Raw genomic sequence first — 13,504 nt, forward strand, 5'->3', positions numbered from 1 at the left:
AAGAAGTATACATGGAGTAACTAGAAGGATTTATGTTGCATGATGATGAGACATTTGTATGTCGGTTAAAGAAATCTCTATATGGTTTAAAGAAAGCCTCTAGAGCATGGTACTCAAGATTGGATCCGTATCTGAAGGAGCGGGGATTCAAAAAGGGAAGTGCTGACAACAAATTGTACATAAGGAAAGATGGGAATCACATGATTATTGTGGTTGTGTATGTAGATGACATCATCTTTGGTGGCAACAAGGATACTCTCTACAAAGAGTTTGCTGATCAGATGCAGTCAAAATTTGACATGTCAATGCTTGGTGAATTGACTTACTTCCTTGGCTTGTAGATACTACAGAAAGATAAAGGAATATTTATCTCACAAGTCAAGTATGCAAAGGAGATGCTGAAGAAATTCTAACTGGAAGATTGTAAACCGGTAAGTACTCCCATGGTGATTGGTAGAAAATTGAGTAAGAATGATGAATCACAGGTAGTGGATCAGACTTTGTACAGATCCATGATAGGCAATCTACTATATCTAACTACTTCAAGACCGTATTGTTCAAGCAATATGAATGGTGGCCAGATTTCAAGCTGCACCAAAGCAAAAACACATGAATGCTATTAGCATAATTCTTAGGTATCTACAAGGAACAGTAAACTATGGTTTGTGGTATCCTAAATAGGGAAATTTTATTTTGGAAGCATACACTGATGCTAATTGGGCAGGATGCATTGATGATAGAAAGAGCACAAGAGATGGTGCAATCTTTCTGGGTGACCAGTTGGTCTCATGGCATAGCAAGAAGCAGGACTCAGTCTCCCTATCTATTGTTGAAGTTGAGTACATTGTTGCTGCTACATGTTGCTCTCAGGTGCTTTGGATGAAGTAGACTCTCAAAGATATCCAAGTGGACATCACTGATCCCATTCTCATCTGGTGTGACAATTCAAGTGCAATCAACATAGAAAAGAATCCATTTATGCATTCCAGAATAAAACACATTGCAATCAAATACCACTTCCTCAGAGAGAAGGTTGAAGGACAAGAGGTAAGAATGGACTATGTTCCTACTGGTGAACAAGTAGCAGACATTTTCACCAAACCACTACCAGTAAGCACATTTGAGTACCTCCGACACAAGTTGGGAGTTGTATCATCTGCCTAGGAAGGTTTGTGTGGCTCGGGCGGAGCATGGTATGGATCAAAAGGGGAGTATGCAAGTACCCTTTGTCATTATGTCAAAGGGGGAGAAATGTACCAGTATGGAGTGGACTATGAGAAGTTGACATCAATGCCAAAGGGGGAGATTGTTGGCATTTTGGCACTAAGTTGTCATTGATGTCAACTGGTGGAGATTGAGCATGGAGGATGGTTGCTTGTTTATGATGAAGAGGTAGAATGTTAAGATGTGCAACCAGTATAGGATGCTATATTGGTCAACAAAAGAAGAAAACTCTACTAGCAAAGAGTTTTATTGGTATGTGTTTGCCAGACTGACTGCATATTGGTAGGTTGTGTCTTGATCAGTGTGATGCCTTGTGAAGCTGAGGTGGCAAGTAGGGTGTGGTTGGTGAAGCTTAATCCAAAGAGTTGATGAAATAGATATTCGCCATTAATGAAGGAACCGCAAATCAAAGGATTGCATCAGACTAATTGCGGCTTGAGGAAGAAGGAATGATAGAGGAAGATCAGGGGAGTAGTTGGCACCTGGATTGAAGCAAGAAGATCAAATTGAAAGAATACCTCGAGAAGGAAATAGCAGAGGTATTAATAGCAGTTTGACAGATGTAGATCTATATAATGGATCAGGTTTCCCTTATCTGGAAAATGTGTCTTAAAAGGCACAGAAATGACGGAGATGAACAAATGGACATCAAGGTGATCAAATCGTGGAGGATGTGATTGGATTTGGTTTGCCTTGTAGATGGTGAGGAAACCCTAACTCTCAAAACTTTGAATTGCTTTTTGGTGGGAAATCATTTGATAAGAAATGGGAGATATGGACAGAAAGGATGAATCGTGTTGTTGTGAAGATTGAGCAGAAGAGAGAAGTGAGAGTGAGCAAGGAGAAAAATTGAGAAGGGGTTCCGATCAAGTTACAGTGTGAGTGAGCAAGCAAACCAGTGAAACAATCCTACCGACAGTGTCACAGTCAAGCAGTTGAGCCTAACCAGTAAGGTGTGGTAGAGAAGGCAACATCCTAGTGTGACATAGTGTATTGAGAGACTGTGTGTGAAAGAGAGAGAAAGATAACAAAGAGTTAATTGATTCAAGAGTTGCAAAATTCATTTGCAGCAAGAAGCCTTAATTGTATTCAAATAGTATTTCAATATACATCACCAAGTCAAAGCTTGGTGCAAGGGTTGGTGCTCCTTGGGTTGGTGCCCTAAAAGTGCAGGGGTTAGTGCTCCTTGGGTTGGTGCCCAAAATCTTTGTAAATCTATGTTTTACTTGTGAGGCTAGATTGGAGCAGTAGTCTTCAGCAGCTTTTCTCACCGAGGTTTTTCCCATATTGGGGTTTCCTCGTAAATCTGGTGTTGTGAGTTACTCATGTGTGTATGGTCACTTTATCTTTCTTTCTTGTATTACCGGTTTGAATGTTTAAGTGATTAAGTATATAATTGATATTCTCAAGTTAGATCAGAAAAGGAAAAACTTAGGAACCACTGATTCACCCCCCCCTCTCAGTGGTACTCTATGCTCAACAATGAGTAGATGCTCATGGAAGTTCATGAACCACCTCAACCTACCTACCAATTCAATCCCATAACCTCCCATCCATTTATTATATTCCCATCCATTTCATCTCAACACACTATATCTAATCCGAATCTATATCACATCTCATATCCTTCCTCTACCTTTGACAAGGGAAATCCATCTTATTCCCCATCTGTATCTCCATATTATCCCCCATCCACATATATACCTCCATCTCCCCTCCCATCTATATCACAATCCCCATCCAAATCCTTTACTCCATAATCCTCCATGCATTAATCCTAATTCCCCAATCCATTATCCCAATCCTCCATCTAATCCTAATCCTCCAAAACTCGTATTATCCACATCCTCCAAGTCCATCATCCATAATATTATCCAAGACATGCTAGCAAAGGAGACAAAATCCCCACCTCAAAATAAAGTTGCCAAATCTCATCAAGTCCTCCATCCACCTCAATCACCTCCACCTCAAAACAAATCCCAATCCTCTGCACTTCATGATACCCCCATTCATCCATCTACTCACATCAAAGCTACTATATCCTCCACCATCACACAATCCCCACAACTCCAAACATGTGAAAAGCTTGTTCCAAAGCATGCTAGCATATAATCTTCTCCATCTCATGATGCATCTCCCTTCGCTCCATCTAATGATCTCATCCCCTTCAATTTCTCTCATGATCATATGAGTCCTCCATCCAACCCTATCCCTCCATCATATGCTCTCCTTCCATCTCAATATCCAATTGCCACTCCCACTCCATCTCATGATACCCTCCCTAATCAAGATCAAAATATTCCCCTATCTCTATGTCATGATCCCAATCCATCTAAAGATCCCAATCCTCCTTCCACATCCAATCCCCCTCAAAATGGACTCACATCTTGTTTCCAAATTAATAAGGGTCCTCAAGATAATGCTCAAGATGTTGGTACATCCTCTATTCCTCCTAAATCCAAAAATCCTTCACACAAATCAAAATCCTATCATCCCCATCATCCACATCCATTCTGGGACCCTATATTCTGAAGCTAAATCCTCCATTCCTTCCATCCATTTTGGGTCCTTACATACCTCCATCCACCACCCCATCACCTCAAATAATCCCTAAAAAATATCAACAAAGGCACACATCATTGAATGCCTCCCAACACTCTCCTTCCATCATCCCACTATCCATAAAATCATCAACCCTTTATCCTCATACACCCATCCCATTGCTATTGGAAGAAATTTGGATGCCCAATCTAAAAAACATAAAGCTGAAAATAAACAAAAATCAAAGGATCAACATGTCCCCTCAAAATGACATGCTCAAAAGAAAAATATGATCTGAAAGAAAGAAAAATCAAAAAGGCCGCAAAGGCCCCAAAAGAAAAAATAAAAACTGCGTGGATTCCTAAGCTACTTCTAGAAGTAGAACAATCAAATTTAGCATCCAAATTTTCTAATCCAAAAGCTACATCCATTCATAAGTCCTCCAATCCTCCATATAATACTCCTCCATCTTCAAAATCCATTTTGGGTCCTTATGTCCCAAAATTCACCATCCCAGCCCCATCATCCCCTTCTTCTATTTTGGGTCCTCATTTCCTAAAATCCACATTTTATCCTCCATCTAATTCAAAACACTCTCCTCCACTACTCCACCACCCTTCAAGGTGTGTTCCAATGTTGATCTTCCACAAATTCTTCAAAACCCCATCCACTTTTCACAGTCCCATTCCGTTAGTCCAATCCTTTGCAAATTCTCATCTTCCATCCCCTATCCATTTCATATCCGTAATTATTTTTATCAACATCTATGAGCATACCTCTAGTTCAAAGCAATACTAAGGGATACTATCCATGGAGCTAGATTATTGATTCCTCCCTTTCTCCTTCTTACATCCACTATCTTCCATATCCACTCATTCTCATCCTTATCCATCCAAACTATTCCAAAAAATCAAAAAAAAAAAAATCAAGAAAAATACAAAACAATAAATCAAAAAAGAAGAAAAATATTTTCATCCAATGGTGAAAACCACTCCTTGTGGCACCTTGGGTAAGTACCATGATGAAAACTTGGAAATCCCCTCATCCTCTTTCTCTCTACACTTGGGGGCAGGCTTCATCCATGCATTCTCCCATCCATCTGCATCTTATTCATGTTCATTCTCCTTTCCTATCTTTGAGTTTGGCTATCCTATCTGTATCCTCCATCTCATATTCCTCATCCTATCCAAATGTAATCCTCCAATGTTTATGCATGTTTTGGAACACACAATCCTTAATCCTCTACCATCCATATCCATTACAACTTATCCTTCCACCTCTTACATTATTATCCCCCATCTTTCCTATCCTTCATTCCACTACCCTTAGTAGGGAATTTTCCTCCTTTGTAGCATAGTCCTTGGGTCTCCATCACCCTACCCTCCATTCCTTCATATCCTATCCATATCCATCCACTCAATCCATCTGTCTCCTATAAAAACAATATCTCCCTCCAATCATTCATCCATTCTCTTACCAATCCTTGGTTATCCCTTGTCATTGGTTCTAGACAATCAAAAACTATCCACCAATCCATCCCATCCTATCCAATTATATTATTAATCCAATCCTATCTCATCCAATCATATTATCCATATATTCCAATTCAATCATTAATCCCATCCCCAATCCAATCCTACTCAATTATCCATCCCCCTTTTTTTCATCCAATATAATCATTTATCCTTCTTCCAATCCTATCCAATCCATCAAACTAAGATTTTCCCATCTACCTAAGCTTATACCGACTTGTGCCTAATCCAAGAACCTATGCTAATCAAATCCAAGTGGCAATCCTCTCATCTGCAGACCTTACACATCCAACTTGCCTTTTTCCAATCATCAACCTGTATCCAAATCCATCACCTGCCCAAATCCATGTCCTACTCTTGGCAAGAGATGTCAGTTGGTCATGTGTATGTTGTTTGCATGCTTTATATTTTCTCTTTAATGTTCATCTTGTGTCCCAGGACTATACTATCTCATGACTTCCTTGATCATCCTATATCTTGATATGTCTTGGTTGGCGTATAATGGGGCATAGTTTTCATGGCATGGCATGTTTGAAGGTTTCCCTTGTACGATTTGACAATACTGTAATAGTGTTTATCAATACTTGTATGATTGTGTGCAAGGCATACCTCTTTGTCTGATCGTTAGTCCATGCCTTGGATCTTCATATCATCCTAGTTCTTGTAATCAGTGGTGTAGACTATCCTTGGAAATATTAAACCTAGATTTGCTCTCTATATTTTCTCAACAAGAAATCCCATCCTTTTATCATTTCTTTATCTCATTTCATTCACAATACTCCAACCCATCCTCGTTCCCTCTTTCATCATCGTCATCCTTTCATCATCTAGTATTCTAATCTATTTTGAGAACACATCTATGTTCTTCGAACTAGAATGTCCTCTCGAGGGGGCATACAACTACTTCCTTGACATCCTTCCTTCTCCTCATTCTTCCTCATCTTATGACTGGGGCATCAGGCTACTAGTCTTTATCCTTTTCTTCCACTATGTTTTATTCTTCTTTGATATAACATCACTTAATGATGCTATATCAAAGAGGGGTAAAATGTAGACACCTAAAATTAATTAAATCAATATTTAATCAATTTAAGCCTATCAACATAATTAATTGATTTAATTGTGTTATCCTTATTCCTCTTGATGTTAATTAAATCTAATTTAATTAATCTTGTCACTATTGTCCAATAATTAATTTATCAAATAAATTAATTATTTCCCTATTCTTCTAAAGTCCCTCAATAATTATTTCCTCTAAACCCACTCAGTTAATTAATTTTAATTAATTAACCTAACTAAAGTGATTCCTACAAATCACTTTTCGTAATCCCCACTTAACCTAATTAATTATTCTAGAACCTCTCTTAATCCCACTTATCATTTTAAATCCCCCACTCATGTCACATCAATATTGAGCCTCTCAAAGAAATTCAAATTTATTTGAATCTCCCTATGCGTCCTTTGTTTTGGAATTTTTAAATCCTTTCCCCTTTCCCAAGGAATTTTGATCCATGCCCACCATTTTAAATCAATCTCAACCCTCCATAACAAAATCAATCTTGGCCCTCCATTTTGGCCTCCTCTAATCTATAAATTAGAGGATCATTTCCTCACAAAGGGATCCACTTCCTTTATAGCATTCTCCTACTGCCAATTCTCTCTTCTATTCTCTTCTGTCATATCCTTATCATGTCCTCATAATCCTTCAATCCTTCAATCCAAATCTATCCAATCCATCATAATCCCAAAATCAAATCCATATCCCAATCTTTTTCAGCAAAGGAGAGCAATCCACATCCACATCAAACAAGGATCACATCAAGTGGAGTATCAAAGGGGTGCATCTTCCACTTCATCAAGCTCAATCTGAGGGAGAGGTGAAAGACAAGGTATAAAGTTGGTTGTTTGCATTTATATTGTGTCTTCTTTGACTTCTTTGCATTCTAACCTCCTTTGTCCCTTCTTAACCTTCCATCTTTTTCCCCTTCAGTGACAATCTAGCAGATGGTTTTGTCTTCTTGCAACAATTACCTTTTTGAACCTGAACAACAACAAGGTGGGCCCATATCAAATATTTATCGACAACAAGAGAAGGGATAAAGTACTTGGAATGTTTTTTTAATTTTGAAGCAGTTAGATATTTTGGTCTTGGTTGTGACATTCGTTAAGGGGAATGTGTTGTAACTGAATTATGAGTAGTTCGTCATTTTTTAGTGACAGGTGTCTCCTCTGGCTAGTAGCTTGTTTGCTCCCTTATTTTCTATAAAAATATATTCAAGACCAAGAGACAGGGTTCCTAAATTGACCTTTGTACTTATTTTTTCTAAAATTCAGAGTCATAGGTTCCTGTAGTAGGCTTTACGAGAAAATGAGCAAGTTGTAAAGATTTTGCAAAGAAATAGATAAGACCTTGTGTCTAGTTTTTGCAAGTTCTTGAAGGAGTTATATGTAAATTGTTTTATGATAAAATAAATAAATTATTCAAATAGAAATACAATTCTGATCTATTTCTCTCCATTGCACAATCCTATCATCTTTTGAATGAAATATAATCAAGGATTTCTTTCATTTAGTGCATTGTTGTGATGCATGTAGTTTTTGTTTATGCTTTGATCTAAGGGATCAATTAAATGTTAAAACAAAATTGTAGAATGATAGGGCTTGTTAAAGGATTTGATAAGTAGTTTGGGTTAGGATTGCAGATAAGAAATACTGTAAGGCCATATCATCCTAGATCTGAATGATATTAGATAAATTCTATTATAATTCAATTATGTCTTTTGAACTCAAGCGCCCAATGGAGTAAGGCACTGGTCCTAGCTTGTCTTAAGTTTTTATAGTTTGTTTTATGCTCTGTTCATATGTATTTACTACAAACTAATCATTATCAGAATATATTTTAGTTTCTGTATGATTATTTCATGTTCTAGACATCTCACTCTCCAATAGGTTGAGGATCACTAAAGAACTTGCCATTATTGAGCATTCTCCCTCTTTGTTGAGCATTTATATGAGATTATCTACTTATTTGTGGTGTAATTTGTGAGTATGGCACAAAGATTATAGATTCACTAAGGGATCACCCTCCCGGGTCTTGCAGAGCCCAAAGTGTAGAAGGATTTGCAAAATCCTTGTCATAGTTGGTCCAAGTCCTTGAAGATATTGGTAGTTAGAGTTGGTTTCTACATAGATAATCTAAAGAATCAACTTGGTTTCTACCCTCTTGTAGTGTAAACCCCATTTGGGGAACCAACAAAAATGGTGACTCTGCTGGGGACTTTTCAGTATCTGAGGTAAATAATTGAGTTGTAATTAGTTTCCACATTGACCCATCTAAGTCACCAACAAAAATGGTGACTCTGTTGGGGAATAATGTATAATTGCAATCGGTTGTGTTGTCCATTTAGGAAATTGCATTGAGTTTGTATTGTGCTTCTATGATATGATGGTTGAGCCTATATTTTTGTGTTTCTGGTTTATGTTCTCTGTTGAAAAGGGTTTTCTATATTTTGTGAGAAAGGATTTCCTATCTGTGAAAAAGGTTCACGAATCTCTTTCAGAGATTACTGAATACTATTTTATATGGTGTCCCAAAATAATTTGGATGCTGACTCTGAAGTCTCTGCGTCAGTGTATATATTGTTGAATATTTCTAATAAATCTTTGAGAGATTCTATCATTATGAGAAAATCTAAGAATACTAGAGGTTACATGAGGCTACATCCTAAAGAAAGATTGGAATAGATTATTGGAGCTCCATAGAGGAGTGGAATAAGAAGACACATAGAAAAAGGCCCTTCTCCCTTGTCATGGAAACTATGATAATATGATGAAACTATAATAATCTAGTCAACAACTAAGAGTGGGAGCTGAATCAGTACATCGAAAATATACTAAAATTTCACCAAACTTAATTCAAACTTAGAAAAAACTTACTAAACTAATCGGTTTAGTCTCTCTATCAAAAACTACAACTACACTATCAAACTTTACCGGTTGACCAAAATATCAATGATACAATGTATCAGATCTAAAACTCAAATATGATTTAACAAAAATATTAAATCACCTTAATAATATCAGTAATAGGATATTTCAGATCACTTCCAGTCATTCAAACATATCTAAGTGGATTTACCAGTCATTCATATCAACCATATCAAAAACACATCCACAAAATCATTCACCACTTGACACTATGATTTTTCATGTGGAAACCCAAATCAGAAAAACCACGATGGGGATGAATACCCAAAAGTATTATGAAGTTCACCTTGTTAGGAGCCAAGCCTTGTTAGAAGCTTTTACAAAATTGTCCTATTAAGAATAGATCCGGTTAAGGACCACCCAGTTAAGGGATTGACTATAATACCCTGTCAAAGGTAATACCCTGTTAAAGGTAACCTCGGTGGAGGATTTAAAAGCCAAGCTAATGGATCACTTAGTTAGAGGATTTCAAGAAGAAGCTTGTTAAATCTTACCTAATTAGGGGATTTAACTATTGTAATGGTTAGAGAACAATAGGTTCTTTGTTGATCTGGTAATAGCACTACTTTTCTTAATCAGATCCTTTTCTGCTCCTATCTGCCTTCACAACATTTTGCAGATACACCTTCTGGTTTGGCAACAACAACTCACACACCTAGCCAAATTTTCCAACACAATTACAAACAACTCATCGACCTTAAAAACAAATACAATAGGTCGGTAACAAAACACAAAACCTACATATCTCATAGAGATTACAAACATATCAATTCAATCTTGACCATTAGATTACATAGCAATAAACTACACATTATTCAAGACAACTTCAACCACTCCTGGATCACTCCTGGATCACTGCACATTGGATCTTGTAGCTCATCACACATTTTCACTCCATACTAAGAAATTGATCATTGCCAAGATAACCAATTATCTCTACATGCCTAATCCACTTCAAAACTCATCACATGCATCATGCATACGTGGCATATTCATCTTCGATCATCATTCAGTCATAGATCATCACAACCAATTCTCCAAGCTCCATCAGATAGGGTTCTTCTTATCAACGAGTTAGGGTTACTGGTTGATCTCTCTACTTCAATAATAATACCATTTTCCTCCATTGCTTTAGTACCAATTTGTTTACGACATCACTATCAGTTACAATACAACTTCATTACCGGTTGCTATTGACATCAATGACAACACTATACTTCATCAATGCAATCTTCATGCAATTCCAACATTCTCCCCCTTTGGCATTGATGGCAATACAAATATCAATACAACTTGATTGTGATGATTGAGAGTAAAGCATATACACAAAATAGGAATCCTAGTTTACATTTTCACCATATACTCTCCTTCAATTGTATCTTCATATCTACACAATCAATCATATACCTTTCTCCACCTTTGACAACAATTCCAAAGTGAAGGTAAATCATACATTTTCATGCTTCACCGATCTGTAACTAGCTTCTCCACCTATGGAGTAGCTCTACTCTACACCAATCCTTCTTCAATATTTTCAATAGGCTTTGGGACTGATGTCTTCCACATCTAATTAACTGACTTCATGTAGGAGTACATCCCCTAACTTACCTCTAAGATATTAAAATATAGCCTTAGGTAGAGGTTTACTTAAGATATTTGCTAGATGTTATTTTGTAGATACATGCTCTAGTGACACATCTTTACTTTGCACTTTCTCTCTCACAAAATAATACTTCGACTCAATATGCTTTGTTCTAGCATGCAACAATGAGTTTTTTGAAATGTTTATAGCACTTGTGTTATTATAGATAATTCTTACTGGTTCTGATATCTTCAACTTGAAGCCTTCCAAAATGTGTTTCATCCAGATTGCTTGGGTACAATTCATGTATGCTGCAACATATTTAGCTTCTGTGATTGATTAAGAGATACAACTTTGTTTCTTGCTGCTCCAAGACACTAGTCTACTTCCAAGATAAAATGCTCCCCTGGTTGTACTCTTCCTATCATCAACATTGTCTACCTAGTCTGCATTTGTATAGACTTTTACATAAAAGTCTCTTACATATGGATACCATAATCCATAATCAATTGTGCCTTTTAGGTATCTGAAAATTCTTTTGGTTGCAACCATGTGTGTCTCCTTCGGACTTTTCTGAAATCTGGCAACCAATCCTACTGCATGAGAAATGTTCGGTTTGTTGTGGACAATATAATGTAGTTTACCTATCATGGACCTATACTCTTTTTCATCAACTGATGCAGAATCATCTTCCTTAGACAATTCACAACCTATAACCATTTGTGTTCCAACCGGTTTACAGTCTCCCATTCCAAAAAATTTCAACACTTCTTTCACATACTTGGACTGTTGTGATAAAAATTCCTTCCTTCATCTGTTGAATTTGCAAACCTATGAATTTTTTTATCTCACCTACCAGTGACATCTCAAATTCACTCTACATTTCATTAGCAAATTCATCACACATGTCATCATTACCTCCAAAAATGATATCATCCACAAATACCTCACTAGCTAGTATCTTATCTCCTTTTGTCTTGAGATATATGTTACTATCTTCACTAAGTGAGAGTTTAATCTTTCATACCATGCTCTAGGTGCTTGCTTCAAACCATACAATGCCTTATGTAATTTGCACACTATATCCTTTTCTATAGTTAAAGCACAACCATCTAGATGTTCAATGTAGACTTATTCTTCCAATATTCCATTTAGAAATGTTGATTTAACATCCTTTACATACCAATTTGGCTTTATTCCTGACCACTACTCCATCTTCATTCAATTTATTTCTGAATACCCATTTTGTTCCTATTACATTCTTGTTCTTTGGTCTAGGTACCAATGATCATGCATTGTTCTTCTCTATTTGGTCAAGTTCTTCTTCCATTGCCTTGATCGAGTGTTCATCTCCAAAGGCTTCCTTTATTGTTCTAGGCTCAATGGTAGAGATCATACAAGAGTTCTCTCTTATCCCTCTTCTAGTTAATACACCTCCATTCATGTCTCTAATAATCTGATTGGGGCTATGATTGAGTCTAACATACCTTGCAATAACATGATCATGATTTTTAGGTTCTTCTTCTTCTTCACTTTCTTCATCTTCTGTAGGACCTTCTTGTTCCGGTTGAACTGGGGCTTCAGTATTCAGTTCACCAACTTCTGGCTTTACCATTCTCGGTTCCAAAACAATATGCAAGGTTCTTCTTCTTCCTTCTCTTTGTTGGTTTCACCTAAATTTTCAAAAAACTCATCTACTCGGACATTAACACTTTCAATGATCCTCTTAGTCTAGTTGTTGTAACATTTGTAAGCTTTTCTCTTGGTGGAGTAACCAAGAAATATGCCTTCATCACTCTTGGCATCAAACTTACCAGTATAATCACCTCTTTTGATAAAATATCTACTACCAAAAATCTTAAACTAACTAACATTAGGTGATCCACCATACCATTACTTATAGGGTGTTTTGTCCTTACCTCTTTTAACTAGTATCTGACTCATTGTATAAACATCTATTCTCACAGCTTCTCTCCAAAATGTCTTAGCTACACCTCCTTGAATTAGCATAGTCTTAGCAGCTTCAACTACTGACCAATTGTTCCTTTCTACAATACCATTCTATTGTGGTATCCTAGGTGTAAAAAGTTGCCTCTTAATTTCATTGTTTTAATAGTATCTAGTGAATTCTGCTGAAGTAAATTCACCACCTTGATCAGTTATTAACGACTTAAGCTTTCTTCCACTTTTATTTTCAACCAAGGCTATGAATGCCTTAAACTTGCAAAAATCTTATGTCTTGTCATTCAAGAATGTGACCCACATCATCCTTGAGCAATCATCAGTAAAGATCATGAAATACTGACCACCTTGAGTACTCCTAGTCCTCATTGGTCCACAAAGGTCGGTATGAACCAACTATAGAAAATGTTCAATTGAGAAAGATTTTCCTTTGAAGGTTGAGGATGTCATCTTTCCTAACTGACATTCACTGCACAAAGCACTTACTGGTTTGTCCAACTATGGAAAACCTCTTACTGATTTGGACTTACTGACTCTTATAATTTTATCAAAGTTTATATGACAAAATATCCAATACCAAAGCCAACTATCTTCTACGTTTGCAATTAAACAACTATTGACTTCAGAGTTTAGGTGAAACAAGTTACTATTTGTCTATTTGCCGGTTGCAAACAGT

The sequence above is a fragment of the Cryptomeria japonica genome, chromosome 8, assembly GCF_030272615.1.
Source record: "Cryptomeria japonica chromosome 8, Sugi_1.0, whole genome shotgun sequence".
Lineage (NCBI taxonomy): Eukaryota > Viridiplantae > Streptophyta > Pinopsida > Cupressales > Cupressaceae > Cryptomeria > Cryptomeria japonica.